Source organism: Odocoileus virginianus, chromosome 23 (assembly GCF_023699985.2).
Source record: "Odocoileus virginianus isolate 20LAN1187 ecotype Illinois chromosome 23, Ovbor_1.2, whole genome shotgun sequence".
Taxonomy (NCBI): Eukaryota; Metazoa; Chordata; class Mammalia; order Artiodactyla; family Cervidae; genus Odocoileus; species Odocoileus virginianus.
The window spans coordinates 16,976,798-16,992,094 of record NC_069696.1 but is presented as its reverse complement, the minus strand read 5'-3'; the positions used below and the strand labels follow the sequence as shown (position 1 = coordinate 16,992,094).

Below are 15,297 nucleotides of genomic sequence, written 5' to 3'. Positions count from 1 at the left end.
AATCACAGTCATAGAAAGAGAAAAGAGTAATGCAATTTTCAAGCTAAAGGTAAATTTAAAATTAGAATAGTAAAATGTTTTGTAAAATTTAGAGTGTAATAAGGATAATAAATGTTTATATAAATATAAAAGTATAAATATTAGTCTGATGTTACTAATTTTGGAAAGGATCTGAAACAATTGAAATTTTCATACACCATTCACAGAATTACACATTTGTAAACTAACTTTATGCAACAGTGTGATGTTAAGTAGTTAGGGTGAACATGCTAAACCTAAGACAGTAATTCCAGTCTTATTTTTATACACAAGGAAATCTTTGATATATATGCACCAAAAATGTGCATGTTACTCTTTTTCTTAGCTGAAATTGAGAAGTTTCGTTAACAGTCCATCAGTGATAAAATGAATAATTATATTGTGGCATACTGATACAGATATACTGTGGCAACTGATACAACAATGAAAAGAAACAAATTAGATCCATAACATTTTTTAGTTCTTTGTTAGAGAAGAAAAGACATAGATGTAGAGAAGCAAATTTGTAAAGCATAGTACATATTTTGTGTAATGCTTGAATATATTTGTGTTTATGTATTGCCGCTTTTACTACTATAATAAAATAATCCAGATTCATTCATAAGCGGGAACACAAATAAGCAGATGGGAGAATTTTGCTTGCTAATGGTGCTATTAAATATGAAAGAAGTATACAGACTGTATTATCAAGTAGAGTATATTGACATATCTGTATGAAACTGCAATAAAAGTAAAGTGTTGTTTTGTTTGCCATAAATTTAGAGTAAGAAGAGAAAAAATAACAAGTAAATCACTTTAAATATGTTAGTTTTAATGTTCTTGATGAAGTCATAAGTGCAAGTATTCTTTCAAATTAGCCCTGGTGCTGAGAATGATGTAAGTATCCTAAGACCATAGAGAAGATTGGCAGTGTTTTCTGACACTTAGAAAACTAGATGAATACATATCTATCAGTTAGAGTTCTCCCATTTAGTTGCTGTCATCATTATATTTAATGATTTATATTTGAAAAATTTCATAATAAGTTAAAAAATGTCTAAATAATTTTCTAAAGATCACTGTAGATAACGAAAATAGTGAAGTTCAACTCAAGTTGAATACATTAGAAATTGAGTAGTCTTTAGTTTGTGTATTGCCTGAGCAAATTATTGATAGATAATCTCAAAATTACAGAGTTAAGGCCCCAAACCTTTCTAACATTAGAGGTAGTGAATAAAGACTACTGAAAAATAAAAGCCATGGAATAGAACGATGTCTCTGTGATGATGTATTATATGTTGCTTATTTGAATGGCATGTGGAGATGAAGTTCTGCTCCTTAACTTTTCTGAGTGAGAGCCTGCGGTAATAACCAGGCAGTAGACAAACGGCCATCCAACTTGGTGAAGAATGACTAGATCATGATTTTACCTACTGTGTGGCTAAATTTTGGAAACAGAAGGGAATGCTTCCTATTTTTCCTTAACACTACTAAAATTAAAAGGCTTTCTCTAAGATGTTGGCATCCTGTGTTTTTGTTGTTTTTTTTTTTTTCCAGTTCCTCCACCAAAGATGATTTACAGAAGAGTAAGAGACTGTTCTTATCATTGAAACAGTAGGACTGATAAAATGAATACTCAAAATTAAGAGGTCAACAGATGTATTTAATAACCAATTAGACATTGTTGAAGAACAAATTAGTGAATTAGATGATTACTACCCAGAATGAGAAATAGAGAGACAGAGATGGACAATACAGGCTAGAGGGGAGGGGATATGAAGGTTATAGACAGAAATTCTAACACACTTCTGTATTTCTGAGAAGTAGGAGAGAAAAAATTGGAGTGGAACCAATGTTGCTGAGATTTTTCCAAAATATTCAAGGCATTAATTAAAAAGAAAATTATTGAATCTCAGACAAGATAATGGAGACAATTTAACTTATCAACACCACCAGAAACCAGGAGAAAATCTCTCAAGTAACCAGAGAGAAAGAGTTCAGTTCAGTTCAGTCGCTCAGTCATGTCCGACTCTTTGCGACCCCCTGAATCACAGCACTCCAGGCCTCCCTGTCCATCACCAACTCCCGGAGTTTACTCAAACTCATGCCCATCGAGTCGGTGATGCCATCCAGCCATCTCATCCTCTGTCGTCCCCTTCTCCTCCCACCCCCAATCCCTCCCAGCATCAGGGTCTTTTCCAATGAGTCAACTCTTCAAGAAAGAGTAGATTATATTAAAAGAAACAGCTGTTCGAATGATTTTTCAATGAGATTGGTATGTATCTGGGAGCCAGTTACAGTTTGGCTGATTGTCAGTTTGCATGCATGCTCAGTTATTCAGTAGTGTCTGATTCTCTGTGACTCCAAGGGCCGTAGCCTGCCAAGCTCCTGTGTCCATCAGATTATCCCAGCAAGAATACTGGTTGCCATTCCTGACCAGGGATCAAACTCATGTCTCCTGTGGCTCCTGCATTGACAGGCAGATTCTTTGCCACTGAATCACCTGGGAAGACCCTGATTGTCAGTTTAGGTTAAATCTTTCTGGAAAAACTTGATTCAATGCTTCACTTATTCTCCTTTTGGGACCAGTGTACTCGCCTGGGCATGTTCTCATGGTGATTAAAGATGAGCAAGCCTGGGGCAGCCCCAGTGTGCAAACCATTTAAAACCTATATGATGTGCCTGTAGTGGAGGATGTGCATATGTGTGCATGCATGCTAAGTCGTGTCCCACTCCTTGTGACCCCATGAACTGTAGCCCACCAGGCTCCTCTGTCCATGGGAATTTCCATGCAAAAATACTGGAGTGCCTAGCCATTTCCTTCTCTGGGGATCTTCCCAACCCAGGGATTGAACCTGCATCTCCTGCATTGGCAGGCGGAGTTACTACTGTGCCACTGTGCCACCTGGGAAACCCATGGTGAAGGATACAACAAAATTATTTTCCAAAGGTATAGGTACAGTTAGAATTAAAGAATTTCATGAAAATGAGGCATTCTATCTCAGTATATCCTCTTGATTTTTTCACACTTCTCTCATATACATAACATGCTCATTTCTATCTGAGCATGTCCAAAATCTCATTCAGTTACACTGTTATCCTTGAATTCCAGGATCTTATGATCTTTATCCTGTTTAGCTATGTCTTCTCTTCATCTGGTAATCAAGAAACTAAATAGACAAGTTATCTACCTGACAAAGATCTGTAATCTGATTCTGTCATGCTTGGTGGTGACCCACAGGTATCTTAATCTTCACTCCTTTCATTCTCCTTTCTTTTTGCCCCTCTGATTGGATGATCTCTACTGCCTTGTCTTTGAGTTCAGGGAGATTTTTTCCTCTTGACTAGTCTGTTGAACTTTTCTATTAAACTTTTTTTAGTTCAATAATCAGATTTTTCAGCTCTATGATTTCTGTTTGGTACTTTTTATTGTTATTTTTCTATTTTTAATGATACATTTATCTCCATACACTTTTTCTCTCTTGCCTCCCTCCTCACACCATGAGACTTGTGGGATCTTAATTCCCTGACCAGGGATTGAACCTAGGCCCTCAGCAGTGGAAGCGTGGAGTCCTAACCACTAGGCTGCAAGTGAATTCCCTGTTTGGTACCTTTTAATATTTTCTGTTTGCTGAAATTTTTATTTTGTTCAAACACTGCTCTGCAGACCTCAGTGAGCATCTTTATGACCTTTATTTTGAACTCTCTATCTAGTAAATAAGTCACTTATCTCCCTTTTATTAAGATTGATTTCTAGTGATTTATCCCATACTTTTGTTTGAAATGTACTCCCCTATTTCTTCATTTTCCTTGACTGTGTTGGTCTTTACACATTAGATGAAACAGCCCCCTCCTAGTGTCGACTGACTTGCCTCATATAGGAGATGAACCTTATCAGTCAGCCTGCACTGAGAACCTGGTTGCCGCTTAAGGTTTTGTGATCATCCAAGCTTCTATCTTTGTTCTTCATGGCTCCTAGTACACGAAGATGTGTCAAGACCTATCAATGTCCCAAACCTGGTCAGGCTCCCAGGTAAGTACTAATTGTCTTCCCCTTTAGCTCCCCGATGCAGGCTAATTGGAAACCCAACATTTAGGTCTTTTTTAGCCGAAAAAGTGAGAACATTAAACAGTCTAGCCCATATCAGGGAGAAATTGTGAGCTGGGTGTTTTTGCTGACTCACTCTGTGCTGAGCCAGAAGGAACAGTCCCGGGAGTGCCTGTGCCCCAAGTATAACTGCCTGCTTGTTTTGTGTAGTCCTGTCTTTTGTGGGGTTTTGAATGCTGAGCGCTCTTAGCTCTCAGAGCTATATCATTTGAGAGCCAATCCCTTGGGTAGCAGCTGGGGTGGTTCTGGTGCTAGATGTGTGGACATTCATTTTATTACTGGAGTGATCTGGCTCCTGCTCTTCAGACTCTGGAGGATCCCAGTCAGCTTCCCACCCCCATCCCCCTACAGACTGATTTTAATCTGGAATCACAGGCAGCAGCTGGGAAAGCATGCATTCTAATTCCTTCCAGGAAAAACTGGATGGTGGACATATTTGCCTACTCCCTCTGCACCAAATTTGGGGGATAGATTTCTGTGGAAAGTGCTTGAGTGCTGTTTGAAAATTGTTTTTCTTTTTTTTTAATTTAATGCTATTCTGTGTAAGTCATGAATGCTGAGCCCTGTTGGTTATCAGAACTAGGTGATTTCAAGGACTAGTTACTTGGGTAGCAGTTGCAGAATTTGGGGTGCTAGATGCAAGGACAAACTCCTGCCAGGAAAAAGCTGGCAACTTGATACTATTGCATGAGCTGGAGGAGAATGCTGGGAAAGTGCCCACCAGCTCTTTTGGTCTCCAGGATGCTTTCAGTCAGTACCTAGTTGTAGTCTGATCAGAAGCCAGACCCTCAGGCAGCAACGGTCCCCAGTATGCAAACTCCTCCCAGGAAAACAATAGGAGATGGGCATTTTGCCTGTTCCCTCTGTGCCAAGGTTGACAGCATAGCTGTAAGACATGCTTGCACACCCATTTAAATCTTGCTTCTTTGCTTCAGTCCTATGAGACTCCTGAATGCAGAGCCCCATTGGATATCTGAGCTAGTTGATTTCAGGTCTTATCCCTTAGATGCTATCCCTCAGCCATAAACGTTGGGGCACAGAATGTGTAGACAAGTTCCTTCCGGGGAGAAGCTGGTGATTTTATTTTATTATTGAAGCAAGTCAGAAGGAGAATGCAGGGGATGTGCCCACTGGCTCTTCTTAAAAATTATTTATTTATATGTAATTGAAGTGAAGTTTATTTACAACATTGTATTAGTTTCAGGTGTTTCAGCATAGTGATTCAATGATATATATATATGTATCACTGAAGATATATATGTATCACTGAATATATATATCATTGAATATATATTGCTGAATATATATAGTTTTTCATTTCTTTCCTCTTATAACTTATTACAAAATATTGAATATAATTTCCTATGCCATACTGTAGGTCTTTGTCAGTTATCTTTTTTTCATACATTAAAATTTATTTTAAATATAATTTATTTTATCCAACATATTATCATTTCAACATATAATAAATATTTTAATTTTTTAATCATTCTATTTTGCATTGAAATATGGCTGATTAACAATGTTATGATAGTTTCAGGTGGGTTATCTATTTTATATATAGTAGCTTGTATGTGTACTCCCAATCTGTTTACTTATCCCTCCCTCCAACCCCTTTTTCCTTCAGTAACCTTGTTTGTGTTCTATGTATGTGGATATATTTCTGTTTTGTAAATAAGCTCATTTGTATCTCTTCTTTTGGGTTTCACATGTAAGTAATATCATATGATATTTGTATAAAATATTGGCTGTGCACAAATTAGAACCAGAACCAAACTTGGCCAACATTCAAAATCAAAAATAAAAGCACAGATTCAGGAAGAAAAGAGAAACACGGAGTTGGTGAAAATCCAATTCTGCTGCTTCTCAGGACATACTCAGAGCCTGGAAAAGACATGCCTGGGCTTGCATAGCCCACAACAGGCTTCTCTGGGGCCACATAGTTTAGTTGGTTGACTCTAACATGTGTGACGTGTGCCACATGTGTCCACTTGGGTGTATGGGTATATCCTGACCATGAAAAGAGTCAAAGTATAATTTTCAAAAAAGTAAAAAACATGGAGTCTTCTAAATATATAAAAGTACAATGTGTCAAAAGTTTCTTTAACTCATCTATGTGGAAAATAACAATGCTAAGGTTGATTCCATATCTCTGACTTTCCATGTGGGATCAGATCTTCTTGAAGTGGACCTTTTGGAATTTCCATTAGTGAGGTCAAGCCAGATTTTTTTTTTCTGAAAATGTCCATTTTTCTCTTGTTTATATTTATTGTATTTACTTTTAATATTAACTTTAGTGAGGTAAAATTTACAAATAGAAAAATATGCTCTCTTTAAGTATATAGTCTGATGAGCTTTAACTGTGTATGCATCTTTGAAACAATAACCAAGATAGAGAGTAATTTTTTCACCCCCCTGAAGTTATTTCATGCCCTTTTTAGATCAGGTTCCAGACAACTGCTTTTGTGCTTTCTGTCTTAGTTTTGCTTGTTTTAGAAATCATATCATACATAGAGGTTTCAGTTTTGGGTTTTTTTTTTTTTTTTTTTTTTGTCTAGCTCTTTTTTCAATCATATTTTTTGAGACTAATTTGTATTGTTGTGTATATGAGTAATTTCTTTTATTGCTGAGTGCTATTTCACTTTATGAATGTTCATAATTTTCTCTTTCATCACCTTGTTGATATAAATAGGTTGTTTTTAGTAATGGATTTAATAAGTAAAGTTGGTGTTAACATTCTTGTATCAGTCTTTTTGTGGACATACTTTGATTTATTTTCAATGAGTATATATATATAAGAGTGGAATAGCTGGATAGTGGGCAATGTGCTTGTGTGTGGTCAGGCCACTGAAGATGGCCATTCTCTTGTTCTCTGTACATCCCCTGCCTGATCACTGCCTGCTTCACCTACATGTTATGCACATGACTGACTTTTTTATGTACTTGCCCCAGGCCCCAGCTAGTAATAGCTTATTAAAGGGGTTGTGAGGGGGCGTGCCCATCTGCTGGTTTCCCTGGTAACTAATAAACCCATCTGACATCAATCGGCAATCTCCTTTTGTCCTCAGTTGTGAAACCTGCAGCTATGTCCTGCCCGCCATCTGCTACAGGGGGATGTCACTCCAGGACCTTGCTTCAGACATATAAGCTCCTTCATCCACTAAACCATTCATGTCTCTGTTACTGACTCCAGGCCCTGTTTCTGGTTCTAAAACTGGGCAAGTGTAGGCTTTGTAGGTCTGTGGGGCACAGCCCAACAGTATTTGTAGCCTTTCTAGGAACAGTCAAATAATTCTCCAAGGTGACTGTATTCTTTAGTGCTCAGCAGGAATTTATGAGTGTTCCAGTTGTTTCACATCATTGCTGAAATCTGGCCGTCAGTTTCTTTATTTTCAGCACCCTAGTGGGTTTGAAGTGATATTTCATTGTAGTTTAAATTTGCATTTCCCTTGTATGTAATGATACTAAGCACTTTTTTTATTGGTTTATTGTATCTTCTTTTGTTGAGGGTCTTTTGAAATCTTTTTCCTACTTCCCTTAAATTGAGATGATTGTCTTTTAGTATTGAGTTAAAGGAATGTTTTATATATATATATATATATATATATATATATATATATATATATATATGTATGTATATGCTGCTACGTCGCTTCAGTCATGTCCGACTCTGTGCGACCCCATAGACAGCAGCCCACCAGGCTCCGCTGTCCCTGGGATTCTCCAAGCAAGAACACTGGAGTGGGTTGCAGTTTCCTTTTCCAAATATATATATATATATATAGTAAATAATATATAATATATATGTGTGTGTGTACTTTGTAATATATATGTATGTTTGTTCTCTCTATAACAAATATTTTTGTTGTCTTTTTAGTGTCTTTATAGTCTAGTTTCTTTACAGTGATCATTGCTTTTATTAACTTTTTGTGTGTGCACATGTGTGTGTGCTTATATGAGTCCTAGCTAAGAAATCTTTCCTTATTCCAAGGTCACAAAAATATCCAATTTCTTATAGATGCATTATTTTTTTATATTTAGATCTATGACCACCTCAAATTGTTATTTTTTTAATGATGAGAGGTAGAGGTTGAAGATAATTTTCTTATACTGTTATTCAATTTCCCAGAATCATTTATTTAAGAGAAATTTATTTTTTTAATTTTATTTATTTATTTATTTATTTTATTTATTTTTTTTTTTTAAATTTTTATTAGTTGGAGGCTAATTACTTTACATCAAGAGAAATTTATTTTTGATTGAATTGTTTTAGCTCTTTTGTTGAAGGTGAATTGACCATACATGTGTGGGTCAATCCTCAACAAGGAAAGATAGCTCTATTCAATCCTGCCCACAGTTTGAAGGACACATACTTCAATTTCTCATTTCCCCTTCTCCAACCCCTGGTGGCCACTAATCTGCTTTCTATTTTAGTGGATTTTCTGACTCCAGATAAATGGAATCATAATATGAGGTCTTTTGTGACTGACTTCTTTCATTTAGTGTGTTTTTAAGATTCATGATGTTGTAGTGTATTTCAGAACTTAATGGCTAAATTATATTCCATTATACAGACACATTGGGGGCTTCCCTGGTGGCTCAGATGGTATAGAATCTGCCTGCAATGCAGGAGAGCTGGGTTCAACCTCTGGGTCGGGTAGGTCCCCTGGAGAAGGAAATAGCAACCCACTCCAGTATTCTTGCCTGGAGAACCCCAGGGATAGAGGAGCCTCATGGGTGACAGTCCGTGGGATCACAAAGAGTTGGACACGACTGAGCAACTAACACACTGTGTGGATCAATCACTAGATACTCTGACCTATCCACTGATTTATTTGTATAAGGAAATGGCAACACCACATTGATTTAATTACTGTGGCTCTCATCTAAAAGTCAGATGTGTATTTTACAAAGCAAAAGTTTTCAATTTTTATATAGTCTGATCTATTAATTTTTAAATTTAGTGCATCATGCTTTTGCTGTTGTATCTAAAAATCTGCCTAGCCCTAATTTGCAAAAGTTTTCTCCTGTGTTTTATTCTAAAAGTTTTATAGGTTAATTCATGTTTAGGCCTCTGATCTATTTTAATTTTTGCATAAGGTATGAAGTAAGGATCTAAATTCAACTTTATTCATGTGGATATCCAGTTTTTCCAGCATCATTTCTTAAAAAAAATAAAATCATTTCACCTTTAAACAGACATGGTATCTTTTTGGAAGCCAGTTGACTACAATGGTAAGGGCCAATTTCTGAACTCCAGATGTGTTTCGTTGATACATATGTCTATCTTTAAGTGAATACCACACTCTCTTGACTAATGCTGCTTTGTAGCAAGCTTTGAAATCAGGAACTATAATCCTGCAACTTTTTTTTTTAATTCTCTTTTCTTTTCTGGGCATTTTGCATTTCCATATATACTTTAGGAATAATTTTTAACTTTCTACAAAAATAGCCTTCTAGGATTTGATAGAGATTGTATTAAATATACAGACCATCTCTTCACCTGAAGATTCCCCTCTTACTGAATTTTAGCTGGTGCTTCTTCCTTGCATAGCTCTGCGGTGTATTTATAACAGTTTTAGGGTTAATTTCTGGTATCTCAGTTGCTGCAGGAGGAAATCTTGCCTTTTTAAACCTGCTACGTTTGTAATATCTACTAACATGTGATTAAATGAGTCAGAATTGTCTCTGCCTGCTCTCTACCAGATAGATACAACTGGAAGTACTTCACACAAATAATACACTAACTCACAAAGACCACCTGAAGAGCATAATGTTATCATTTGCATTTTACTGAGGATTGTAATGAGGGAAAGGATTGTTTTAAAATTGAGTCCAAGATCGGAATCATGTGATGTAGAGAATCTGGGTTATCCTTTCTAGAAATCCGGCTCCAAGATACTATGCTGCACACAAATTAGAGTATAAAAGCTGGAACTGAATAAAATCTAAGGGAAGAAGGTCATCGTAACATCTATTAACCTTTAAAATATTTAATAGTCTGATAACTGAACAGGGAAAATAAAACTGAACACTTAGGCAGAGAGAAGCCTAGCCTTTACAGTGGGGATTAAATGTACTTTTTAAGTTTCTGAGGAATATTTATAGAATTCTTGAATATTTTAAATTAAATAATTGATACTTACATATACTTCAAAAGACTCAGGAAAGAAACTTTATCAAAAGCCTAACCATGAGATATATGATAACTATTAATAATGGGATGAAAAGCCTGAATGAGAGAAAAGTTTTTTTTAAGGGCAGATTGCCTCTCTAAGACTCATTTTCTATTTTGGAAATTATAGGACAATAATAACTTGTATCCATGAAATATGGGTATGTATGTCTGTGTGTACCTTTATGATCTTGTAAACCATAAACTATATGTAAATGCTGTTTATCAACAACTGGCCTTTAATGGCAACCTACTCCAGTGTTCTTGCCTGGAGAATCCCAGGGACGGGGGAGCCTGGTGGGCTGCCGTCTATGGGGTCGCACAGAGTCGGACACGACTGAAGAGACTTAGCAGCAGCAGCCTTTAAAGAGTATTCAGCTTATAAGGATTCCCAAGAAAACTTTGATATTTTGATAGAAAAAGACTGAATTCTTTCTACATAATTCTGACATTACAGAAATTCATAATGGTGAAGATCTTATTTACGACCAAGTTCCATCTAACAAAAAAGTCACTGTATATTCTACGTATTGGGTTTTAAAATTTTACTGTATGACAAGTAAAGCTGATGAACACAAATTATGGAGATGTGAAACAAGAAATAAATTGCAAAGCAGTGAAAGAGGATATGGTTTTATTTGCATGTTAGCAAATGAGAATTCAACTTTCACTTCAACACGAATATGAATATTTCAGGCTACAGCAAGGTCATAAAGTGTGTAAATAGAAGTTAATTTGAGCTACCAGGGAATAACAGTGATTTTCATCATGTCAACATTGAGCTCTTCCATTAGCATACCTCATGCTTTCCTGCCTGACACTGGCCACAGAATTTAAAAGAAATAAAGACTTTACCACATATCAAGGAAAATTAGCTCATATAGAGTCTGTGGTCAGAATATTAAAGAAATCTTGACTGATAATATTGGACTTATCTATTTTTCTACAGATGATAACTTTATTACATTTTTTTCCATTCTAGTAATAGAATTTATTCTAAGAAATTTTGCTGGTGGTTTCATGTCACTGGTGAACTGCATTGACTGGTCAAAAGACAAAAAATCTCCTCAGCAGATGGGATTCTCACTGCTCTAGCAGTCTCCAGAATCAGTTTGCTCTGGGTAACATTAAGAAACTGGTATATAAATGTGTTTAATCCCAGCTTTAGACAATTTAGGGGCAAGAATTATTATTATTGCCTGGATAATAAGCAACTCTTTTGGCATCTGGCTTGCTGCTATCCTCAGCATATTTTATTTGCTCAAGATAGCCAATTCTCCAATATTATTTTTCTTTACCTAAAATGGAGAATTAAAAGCAGAACCAATTTGTTCTGCTTGGTTTTATTAATTCATGATGTAGACGTAAATAAGACTATCCAGACAAATGACTATGAAGGAAACATCACTCAGAAGACCAAGCTGAGGGACATTTTACACCTTTGAAATACGACTGTTCATGCTAGTAAACATCACACCCTTTGCTATGTCCCTGACATCTTTTCTGTTGTCAATCTTTTCCCCGTGGAAACATCTCAGGATGATGCAACTCAGTGGTAAAGGATCCCAAGATCCCAGCACCAAGGTCCATATAAAAGCAGATGGATTTTCTATTCAGATGGATTTTTATTTCTATTTGCCATTTACTTCCTGGCTCTAAATTTCTAATTGGAGTTCTAGTAGGCAATGAAACAACTTAGTTATCATGGCATGCCAGGCTTTTGGAATCATATGTCCTTCACTTATCCTGATATGGGGAAAGCAGATACTAAGACAGTCTTTCCTGTCATTTCTGCAGCTGCTGAGCTGTTGGCTGAAAGAAAGGAAATAAGTGGGAATAATATGTCGTCTAGCAGAAAACAAACTATGATCTTTATAAACTTTGTATGTGTATGACTATAATTAATAATGATGGTACAAAAAAGGAAGACTAAATTTACTACAGATAGGTAAAACACTTAAAAATTCAAATTGTATGAAAAGGATGAAGAAAAATCACATGAAGGAGAAAATCTATAGCCAAGACCTGTGGTTAATGATGTTACACATTTCTGTATTAGGATTCTTATTAGGTAAATATATACATAGTCAAAAGTGAAGAGTCTTTTGACTTCACTAAGCCTTCACTAAGGCTCCATAGAAAAATTTCTATGACTCGAAGGCTTTTTTATTATGTGATTTAATTTCCTTTTCCAGCCTTACTTTCATTCAGATTCATTTATTCAAGATATTAAAATAAAAAACAAAGTGTGAAATATGAATATATACACATTTATGTAAGATTTAGTTCCTAAGCAGAAAATTTATTTTTCTTTAACAAGCACTGTATATACCTTATAATCTCTTAATACTCTCATGTATATTAAGATAACTTATTGATAATGTTCATCTTTAATAAAGTAAATCAGATGCTAACCTCCAGTTTGGGAATAATTTTACTGAATAACTTGATTAAACTGGCACAGTGGATTTTCATGGAGAATCATAAAGAATAGATATCCTGAATTTATCCTAAATAATCATAAAATTATGAAATACTTTTAATAAAGATTAAAAAGTGACGCTAATATGTTCAGCAGCATTATTATGAGTATAATCCATTAACAATAGAATGGATCAATAAAAGTGGTAAATTCATCCAGTTGAATACTATTCAACAACAAAAATAAACTATAATTGCATACCACCATGTGAATGATTATTTCATATAAAATGTATTTCATCCTAAAATCTAGTTGCTGGCACAACTAAACTATAAGCATGCCTTATGTATTTCATTTCACTCTATTGTGTTTCTTTTTTTTTTTACAAACGGCAAGTTGTGGCAATCCTGCATCAAGCAAGTATATTGGTGTCATTTTCCCAACAGTATTTGCTCACTTAGTGTCTCTGGGTCACACTTGGATAATTCTAACAACATTTCAAACATATTCATTATTATAGTATTTATGAAGTGGATTAGTGATCAGTGATCCTTGGTGTTACTAGCTAAAGGCTCAGATGATGATGAGTATTTTTTGCAATAAAATATTTTTAAGTTATGGTATGCACATTTTTTGTATATAATACTATTGAACACTTAACAGATTATAGTATAAACATAACAATTCTATGCACTAAAAAAAAAATGTGTGACTTCTTTGTTATATTTGCTTTATTGTGGTGGTCTGGAGCTGAACCTGCAATATCTCCAAGATGTGCCTGTATAATATCTAGAAATCATATGTAGGTAATTAAACAACAAAGAAAGCTATAGAAATTACTTCCACACAGGATAATGATTTCTGTTTGGGAGTCAAGCAGGTGGTGTGATCAGGAAGAGGCATAAGATGAGTTTCACTTTTTAAAATCCTGGATGGCGTTAAACATCAGTGTCTAATGTAGGAGAATTTATTTAACTATATATTCTCTACCTCTTTATCATATCCCATTTTGAAGAGTTATTATTATTATTTACTTTATTCTAGAAAAACATACTATCATATGTTTTACTTTTGCATATAAGATTGAAGGCAGGAGAAGGGAGCGACAGAAGATGAGACAGTTGGATGGCATCACCAATGTGATGGACATGAGTTTGAGTAGGCTCCAGGAGTTAGTGATGGACAGGGAAGCCTGGTGTGCTGCAGTCCACGGGGTCACAAAGAGTTGGACACGACTGAGCAACTGAACTGGACTGAATATTAAAAATCCCACCATCCATTGTTATTGTTTTTAAAAGTTATCTTTAAAAAAATTTTTTTTAAGGAGAATCTTATATATTTACCCATATAGTTACCATATATAATGCTATTTATATCTTTGTGTTGATTCTTATTTCCATTTTGTATTATTTTCATTCTGCCTGGAAGAGGTCCTTATAGTGTGGATATGCTGGTTGTGTGCTCATTTTGTTTTCTGTTGGAAAAAGCCTGTATTTCTCCTTCAGTTTTGAAAAATATTTTGTCTGGGTATTCTAGGTTGAGAGATTTTTTTCCTATTTAAGTATTTTAAAGATGATGCTACAGCAAATTCTTGGTTATGCTATTTCTGAAGGGAAATCTATCCTTATTTGTTCCTCTGACCATAACATCTTTTTATCTGGCTACTGTTAATATTTTCCCTTTAAAACTACTTTTGATAAATCTGATTATGATGTGTCTTGGTGTATTTTTGTTTTGTTTCTTGTGCCTGGAGTGTGCTGAGATTCTTGGGTCTGTGGATTTATATTTATCATCATATGTATAAAAATTTTGGTCATTATTTCTTCTATCTAGCCCCACATTTTAGGCCACTCTAGCTACACATCCATAAGGCACCTTAAACTGCTCCAAAGATCAATGATGCCTCCTTTTTTTTTTTTCAAACTTCTATTATTTCTTGTATTTCATTTTGGATAGTTTCTACTGCTACGTCTTCATGTTCATTGATTTTTTTCTTATAGTGTCAAATCTATTAATCCCATTAGTGCCTTTTGCATCTCAGATATTGTAGTTTTAATCTCTAGAAACTCAATTTGAGGTTTTTTTAAAATACCCTCTTTGTATCTTAACTTTTTGGATACCTGGAATATAGTTATAATAACTGTTTCAATGTAATGTCCTCCTCTGCTAACTCTAATATCTGCAACAGTATTAACTTGCCCTTTGTTTGTTTTTTTCTTATTTTGGGTCATATTTTACTGCTTTTTGCAGACCTGATACTCTATAACTTGATATCAGGAATTATGAATTTGACCCTATTGAGTTAAATGCTGGAAGTTTTTACATTCCTATAGTTATTCATAAGCTTTGTTCTGAGATGCAATTAAATTACTGGGATTTAATCCTTTTGGGTTATGCTTTTAAGATGTGTTAGACAGGACCAACAGCAGTGTTAAAAGGAGCTAATTGCTTTCCATCATTGAGGAAATGCTTTTCTAGTCATTCAATCCAATGCCCTGTGAAATGTGTATTTTTCCAAAGTCTTATTCCATTTTGCCTGCTATAACAAAAATACCCAAAGACCGGGTGGTTTAT

General features: G+C 35.2%; 1 pseudogene; it reads left to right on the top strand.

Annotated features, from left to right (window-relative positions):
* The first annotated feature begins 11,321 nt into the window (after window positions 1–11,321).
* LOC110146539 (taste receptor type 2 member 43-like) lies at window positions 11,322–11,960 on the top strand (annotated as a pseudogene).
* Window positions 11,961–15,297: the final 3,337 nt, after the last annotated feature.